Consider the following 9,079-nt stretch of genomic DNA (forward strand, 5'->3'; position numbering starts at 1 on the left):
GAGAGAGAGAGAGAGAGAGAGAGAGGGGGGGGGATTCTTGATGAAGGTATCAAGCTCCCAACAACACAAGTTAGATCATTTGAGAGGCGGACTTAGACACTCCTTGTAAGGAGCCAACCTATTCTGAGAAGGTTACATCTTAGCTATAAGACAAGTTATTAGACACAAATAATCCCCTCACGGGATTCGAATTTGGGTCATCTGCGTGCAAAAGAGAAGCGCCCAACCGCCACATCATAGATACCGGTAAAGATGGAGTAAAGAAATGTATGTAGATCTACATTTATTGAAAATTGAAATATAGAACAGCAGTCCACCAGAATTTGAGCTGAGTTTAGTTGTGGACAAATGAGAGAGAGAGCCTCTCAATGGCTTCATTGCGCTAGGAATCAAAATCAGACAAGATAATTAATATCAATTACACAAGTGACAAAAAATGTTCCCAGAAGATAAGAGAGATCGGAGAGTCAAAAACACAGCAATTCTTTGCAATGTGTTCAGTCACAGCAGTGTAAAAACAAGAATACAAATGGAAACATGCCTAGGATTACTGGAAAAGAAATGTTATGAAGTCGACAGTGTTTTTGAACAGAGGACTGTCAGCAAAACTAATGTCATGTACGTTGATTGTAGAATGATTTTCCATGAGGACGCTCCCGTGTTCCCGATCACTTGCCTCGATGCCCACTCTTGTATGAATAAATCTGAAGTTATTGTTGTTTTATAAATTATGCAAATGTTTGCCGTCTCCATTGACAGAATTTAAAATATTTGGGAAGCAGGCTTCGACCATGTTTTCCAGGGCCAACTCGGGCTGGGATGCAATGCCCAAGCACAAAGGCCGAGATACTCTATTAAAAGTCTCCCCCTCATGTGAATCGAACTATGACTACTATGGGGTCTTCTTTCTATGTGCTAGGATGGAGCGATTGACTGCTTCATAGCAGACATCGGTTTTATCGATGTAACTGACGGAAACAAGATTTATCTACTGGGTATTACCGATGCTTAGTTCCAAGAGAAAGGTCGTTGGACCATTCAAACAGTAATTACGCTACCACTCGATCATGATGCCAAATCATTTCCATGAATCGGTCGGAGTGACGACGGCATCGCATCTTTATTCCGCAATGGAGACGTTTTAATCAGCACCAAAAACTGTTTTCCACTTTCCTGCCTCTCATATGAAGTAAATCTAGCACCCTAAATCATGCCATTGCTACATGGTGAGCACGTATCGATCTACACCCAGAAAAAAAGAACAGTCAATGGCTTCTAGGTCCGGTGACCTCGTTTCCACCCTCTGTTCGCTGGAGAAGGATTTCTAAAGGGGGGGGGGTACACACGAAGGCAATATCGCTTATCCGTGGATCAATTTTTACCACATTCCACACATATAACAAGCATCATAGTAGTCATCATCAATGCCTTTCACCCATGGCAGGGTATAGGCCACATACAAGCTTCTATTTATCTCTGTCCTGGGCCATCCTTCCAAGCCCGTACCAAGTGAGCTTCATCAATCTCATGTCCATTTCCACACATCTCGAAAAGTTTCTGATTCATAGCCATTGATGGAGACGGCGGCCATATTGGATTTTGATTTCTTGTCTTATGTAATGAATCCCGCACTTATTTTTCATGGAAATAGGTTGATATTTTTGCATGCATGTAAGCAAACAATAGATCTACAAATCTGAACGTTGAATTTTTCCTAAACGAATAAGAAAATCTTTTTATGAATTTTTTCCTGAAGTAGCATTCAAATTTGCTAAAAAGAAACCGTGAAAATCCAAAGTCCAGACACCACCAATAAAAATATATCCCATAATATTAAAAATTCAACACAAAAATGTTTAGCGTTACATCTCTTCATTTTGTGGACATTTGGCTACCTGAAGATCGGAAGAAAAATGGGGGAGATAATTTTTCAAAAGTAGATCTATATCCCGTTTTGAGAAAATGGGCGACAAAGAAAAATAAAAGATTGACTTTATGAGGAAATATAGGTGACTAACATGCCAGGTATGTAAAAAAAAAAAAAAAGGCTTAAGGGGGCTCTATGCGATGAATTAGTTGTAAGAGGCTGAAGAAGCTAAAAATGCCTATAGGCCCTACAACTCAAAATCCATAATTTTGACCAGAATTGTGGCTTTCAGGCGCTCGCAACTACATATATGAACGCCAAGGGGTGGGTGTCATGTTTAGTTAGTATGGGGTTTTAAGGCGCTCGCAACTGCATAAGGTCATATGAGCGCGCGAAACAAGTTAGTTTTTTTCTCAACGGTTCATTTCTCGGCTTGATACTGGTCAATATTTCTATTTTAAAATTTTAAACCGCTAAAAATCGAGTGTAAATAGGCTTTAGATTTGAATTTAAATTTAAAACAACTTTCTTTAAAATTTCGAACAATATATTTCAGAAACTTTCCCTAAAGGCCTGGCCTTTATAAAATCTAAAATTCTGTTGGGAACAATGACAAAAAATATCTTGTAATTTTGTACATTTAAAGTAGGCTATTTCCTTCGGGTCTCTCCGAAGTCTAAACATTCGGTTCAAATATATGTCTATGTCTAATGGTAAAATATGTGCTGCATCCGACACAGACCGGCTTATCTCCCTGAAGGAGGTATGTATGTGTCAGGGCCGTGTGTCCGATGCGTAATCGAGTAAAAAATGACTTTGTCTCTTCTGAAGAGGTCCGAAGGATTGCGCGGTCCCAGTTTGGGTTTAATATTGTGGAGTTTGTTACCCGTCTTTTTTTTTTTTTTCAGTGGCTCTCCCACAGATTGGAGGTGGGATGGATGTCAACAGAGAAGTCCAAACAGGGAATCAGTTTCGAATTTCAAGCCACCCTGGAAAAAGCAGTTCACAAGAGAGTGACAAACATACAAAAGAAGTAGAGGAATAATGACGATAGTAAGGATGAGGAAAGAAAAAGCAGCAGTTCCCCCTATGTTGTTCCGGCACAGTATGAGCATGACATTAATAAATCAGCCCATTTACAATTTAATTGTTCACAAGAACATGTTAATATCCCCCTTTTGTGAACAGCCTAAAGACACTTCAGTCGGAAGCACTGCCCTGGCGTGGTAAGTTTTACGACAATTGCAACACAAATGTTATCATAAAAGTGTCGGAGATTAAACATGTTCATAAGGAACAACATACAAAGAAATAAAGGAATAATAAAACGAAAGATGTCTGATAGGGGAAAAAAAGAAAATCTCACCAAAACACCAGCCAACCACCCACATGTTTTAACACTCCCATCGACAGTCGTCAACCATGACACCAACCTTCCATTTCCTTTTGACGAACTCCTCCAATTCCAAGGCTCTTGACAGTGACAGCAAAGACGCTCAGAATGCAGCACAAACCGAAACATTAACACACAACCTCCGAGGTGATTTAAACTCACTCTCACTCTCAGCGTGTTGTGACAGTGTTCTCGCTTATTAATGTTGTTATGATTCACATATTATTTATTTTAAGTGTCTCGACTGCTGTGAGTCGTGAGAACCCTCGTTCAGGAAATTAGTTGTTTGTTTTTTGTTTCTTGTTGGGGTTTTTTTTTCAGTTAGGGTGCAAACACAGTGGATTCGTCTTCCCCGCCTTTTTTTTTTGGGGGGGGGGGGGTATCCGCCTCGCGTCCCTTTTTTTTTGGGCGAATGTTTTTTCTAATCAACAACAAATGCGTTGCACGCGCTTACAGTGGGTTCGCCTTTCGTCCCTTTCGCTTCACTCCCCCATGCTGCAAAAAAAAAAGTGAGGGTTCGCCTTCATTCGCCTCGCTCGTTCTCACTGTGTAGTCTACATAGTGGTATTGTTGGGTGTTGTCTGCCATCATTTATGACAATTTGTTGTTTTTGTTTTACATAAGGTCCAATCCTATCAAGGAGAAGCCGGAATGCAACAGCTTTCATTTTCAGATAAGATTTTTTTCCCATCGCCATTTCTAAGAACGTTATTCCCTAAATGATATATTTGCAAAAATTAAATGTTTCTCGGAGTTCATTAATTCTATGAACACAATATCAACGTGAAATTTGACATTGTCGTTTTAACTAATGCAGCAACATCAACTTCACAGAACAATAATAAAAGGATGAGGGGAGGAGGGCGAATCCACTCTGTTGCTGGGGGCTCTCGTGGCCTAGAGGTTAAGGTGTTGGCGTCTCATTCAAAGGTCCCCGGTTCGAATCCGGGTACCGACCGAAAAATGTTCTTCTTTAAAATTATCTCCATTCACCTCCTTTTCTGCTCTCTAGCAATATTCTGTCGTCTGCTTTCGTCTCCTCTTTCTGCCCCCTCACTTCCTTTGCTCCCTCCTCTGGGCTCCTGACTCTTTCTGCAGCCTTTCTACTGCTACTCCTTGACTCCTTCTTACAGCTGTCTTTCTGCCACATCCCTGATCTTCTGGTAGGAAAGATCTGCACCTAGCCTTCTTGGACAAGGGCGAAAAATCTCGGAGGGCCCGTGTGCAAGTTGCGCACGTTAAAGATCCCTTGGTGGTCTAAAATCGATAAGAGTAGGCTTCGGCCGCCACCCGGGCAAAATTCAAAATGTCCTACCAACTAAAAGTATTAGGTGTGTCCGGCGCGCTCATATGACCTTATGCAGTTGCGAGCACCGTAAAACACTTACAAAAAAACCCCAAAACAAAGCAAAACCTCTGTCGCTTCAGAGGTCTTTTCCCGTTCGCCTCCCTTTCCTCACATTTTTTTAGTTGGCGAAAGGGGGTTAAAGGCTGATCCATTGTGTTTGTACCTTTAGACTCTTCTTTTGACACGTGTTGGTGACCACAGAAAAACACGTGAATCTTTAACCTCACAAAAAGCATTCCTACTCACAATAATTTTACGAAGTTCTCGATGTGAAAAAGTTACGTGATAAAGAACAACAGATTCTTCTCCCTCCCATCTCTGTCCGTCTGCCTGTCTGTCTGTCTGTCAGTCTGTATGCTTGTCCGTCTCTCTGTCTCTCTGTCACTCTCTCTTTCTCTCTCTCTCTCTCTCTCTCTCTCTCTCTCTCTCTCTCTCTCTCTCTCTCTCTCTCTCTCTCTCTCTCTCTCTCAGTTCAAGTGGAGACAGACCTAATAAATAATTGAATCCCACCTCAAACTTGCATTTTGTTGTTAAGTGAATAAAACTGACATCAGAACAACAACAAAAACATGTCAAACACACTTTCACATTATAATCTTTTTAGTGTTGATTTAACTTAGTTATTGTTGCTGTCTTTTTATGTGTGTGTTCTTGTTGTTTTTTTGTTCTTTTGTTTGTATATTTTGTTTGTTTGTTTGTTGTTGTTTTTTGTTTGTTTGTTGTTGTTTGTTTGTTTGTTTTGTTGATGTCGTTGGGTTTTTTGTTTTTAGTTGTTTTGTTTTGGGTTTTGCTTTTTTGTTTATTTGTTTGTTTGGGGGGGGGGTCGGGGGAGGGGGGTTAGCCCTTCAAAGAGTAATGAGATTGAACAAAGATCTTTAACAATTCTTTAATAGCTGCTCAATTTACGGCTATAGATTTGATCGACAGGGCTCAAATCCTAAAAAGTATTGGTAAGTATTAAAAAAGTATTTTGACTGCTTTTCTCTATTCTACTTAAAGACAGAGATTGATTCGAAAGCACCGCCTTTCAAAGTACTGCTTTGTTTTAAGAGGTCAAGAAAAACCTAAAAAGGTTAGCTGAGACTCAGCTGCGTTACTCAGTCATTGATTGGTCATTTGAGCAGGGGCGGTTCGTTAATCGAACAATACAAGCGACGATGGCCACTTTGTGTCAGCCCGACAATTGACAAGAGATTTATTGCTGATATAAGTTTCTTTCAATTTTAAGTAGATCTAAATCCAAACTAATAGTTATCAATGTTCAAAAATCCAATCGGAAGGAGCTCAAAGAGACATAGGGGCCTCCGTGCAGCACTGTCGCTCTTCAGACATTCTTTTCTTAATCTTTATTTATCAACGCTGGCTTTGCAGCTTCCATGGAAACCGCTTCCTATCACAATGCGTACTTTTATTTGGGCGAGGCTGAGGCTTAGATCTAGATCAACTCAATAAGATAACAGCCAAGGGCTAGGCTCAAAACGAACACCACGCGCTCAGCGGTGACGCCAGCCTCGCCGATGAATTCAACGCCGGATTCTTGAAAAAAACAACCCAACTTTTTAATTGCCACAGGGGCTTCTCTGTTGCTTGCAACTGAAGAATAGGACTGTCTTGAGTTACCATGACCCTAATATTTATTGCATACTGAATGTTGAGCCATGCACAGTCTCGTTTGTTATTCTATTCATTGCTTATTCCCCACTTTAATGTTAACCTTACCTGCTGGCCCATAGTCAGACTGCTATTACAAGGATCGACAAGTCATAATTATTATAAATTGATTTTTTTAAAGTAGAGAGGCACTCGGCAGTCAGAGTCTGGGCGGGGCTTTCGTGGTCGAGAGGTCACGGTGTTCGCCTCTCATTCAATAGGTCCCGGGTTCAAATCTGGATAGCAACGGTAAATTTTCTTCTCTAACATTTTCTCCTTTCACCTCATTTCTTGCTCTCGAACAATGTTCTGTCGTCTGCTTTCGTCTCCACTTTCTACCCCTGCCCTCTCACCACCTTTGCCCCCTTCTCTGGGCTCCTGGCTCTTTCTGCAGCCTTTCTACTGCTGCTCCTTGGTTCCTTCGTTCTGCTGTCTTTCAGCCACACCCCTGTTGTTGTTTTTTGTAGGTACAGGTAAGATCTAATTCCTAGCCTTCTCGGATAAGGGCGAAAAATTCGGTTCCGTGTGCACTTTGCGCACGTTAAAGAACCTTTGGTGGTCCAAAATTGATAAGAGTAGGCTTCGGCCACCACTTGGGCAAAATTTTAAAAACAGTTCCTACCAAACTAATAATGTTTAATGTGTTCCGCGTGCTCATATGACCTTATGCAGTTGCGAGCGCCGCAAAACACTTACCAAAACATACCAAAACAAGAGTCTGGGTCGAAAACAATAGCTACCCCCCCCCCCCCTTCTCCCCTTTCAACACTCTCTACAGTCTGACAGTAAGTCCCATTAATTAGCATTAATTTTAAAGTGTAAACCTGTGTCAGAATCTTGCAACGTCATGTTTAAATAAGACTCAAAAGGAATGGCTAGGATAAGTGGTCAGTGAGTAGAATATGTCTTCTGTATATTATTAAGTCTATTACCTGGTTGTCAACGTGCTACCTACAACCGCATTACGAAATCCCCAACATATCTGCCACTGTACTGTCTACCTTCTAAGGTCCTCTCTTCACTTGTCTTGGTCCGCTAGAATAGGCTAATACTAACAAGGTCACCTTAGCAGAGACTGTGCCCACCATTTCGGAACTTCCCTGTGACAGAAAGATGGTTCCAGTAGGGAACAGGATAGCGGGTGCCCACATCCCCCGTGACTCATCAGAGCAGAGGAAGATAGGACTAACGCGAACATTATTTTAAAAACAACAACAACAACAACAACAGCAAAACAACTGACAGAAGCATGTCTTTTTAATAAAGGCCTACAGAAACACTATCACACATTATCACTTATCACCACCACTACCGTCATTTCTAAAAGCATTGCTCTCAGATCCTTTATATCTATAATTATCTTGAACATCAGTTGTGACAGTAACTTGTTATAACAACTATGTAAGTAATACATCATTTGGCACTATCATACGCACATTTTCTACTGATCAGATGGCGTCAATATAATAGAAATGGGCAATAAGTGACAAATAATTTATTTTTTTTAAACACCATTTAATACAGTCCCACACTTAAAACATGGTTTTGAAAAGAGCGATGAAGGACGTTTGATTTTAAAACGATGGGACATTATTGTATGCTGATTTGTTCAGTGCGTGTGTGTTAAATTCTCCGTTTCATATCTGATTCTATGCTTGATCTCCGTAGGACAATTCTTCTTATTTATTTACAGGGCGAGTGTACGTCTAGATTTTGTGTGGGTCTGTGGAAAGTTAAAGAGTCTTTGGGTTAAGTACAAGGGACCAGGACTAAGAGTTGGCTATTTCTCACCTTTAGTTTACGTTCTTTTCTTTCTTCTTTTTCTTTGTCATGCAGATCATTCCATCACAATGATTTCCGTCAATGTCTAGAAACTCAGACGTTACCTGGACAGAGCGTTTCTCTTTACACGCACGTCGATGGGTCAAGATCGTTTGAATGCGTTGGCAATTCCGTCTGTTCATAAAGATTGTCAAACTGAAACATTCATCGACAGATTCGTGGACTCATTTGTCCCAAAGAGCAGAAGGACGGAATTTTTGTACAAGTGAAAACAATGAATCTAAACCCTGTCATTTTCGTCGGCAAGGCATATTAATTAAAGTTATAAAAATGAATCTGAAATTCACGTTATGCACACATGGAAATGTTAATGTCTATACATGAAGTGGAAGGTGACCATATCCAACAGGTGTTCTACGTGTATTTTGTATTGTGTATTGTATGTGTAGGTGGGGGGTGGGTGGGGGTGGGGGGGTCCCGCCCATTCTGTTGTCTTCCCAAGTTACCCGCCCAGTTTGTTGTCTTCCCAAGTTGACCAACAGGGAACAGTACATTTTATTTTTCAGCCACTCGTGAGGGAAGCATGTGATCCGTCATAACCAATTATTCGCCCCTCCCACAACTCATACACAAAGCGTAAGTGGGGTGACCGGTCACTGTCCTTAACAATGGACGAGAACATGAACTTGCGACAGTACCAGTCAAAGAACATAATAATCTATTGATATTTTACCCCCCCTTTCCTATCAAACATATTGTCTTTATCTCGTCAACTTCTTTTTTTATATTACTTTCTAGAACCCTCCCCCCAAAAATACAACAAAAAACAAATAAAACACAAAATAAAAAAACAAACAAAAAAAACCAACCAACAACAACTATTCCCAAAAAGTAACTGGGACTATAACTGACCGCACTTGCTATTGGGAGAAAATATTCAAACTATGATATAGTTGGTATAATGGGATTTAAATAAATGTATCTTTCGAAAAGGTTAAATTGGTCTAAACTTTGAACTTTTTTGAACAAAATAGGTTAT

This window comes from Aplysia californica, unplaced genomic scaffold (assembly GCF_000002075.1).
Source record: "Aplysia californica isolate F4 #8 unplaced genomic scaffold, AplCal3.0 scaffold00109, whole genome shotgun sequence".
NCBI classification, from domain to species: Eukaryota; Metazoa; Mollusca; class Gastropoda; order Aplysiida; family Aplysiidae; genus Aplysia; species Aplysia californica.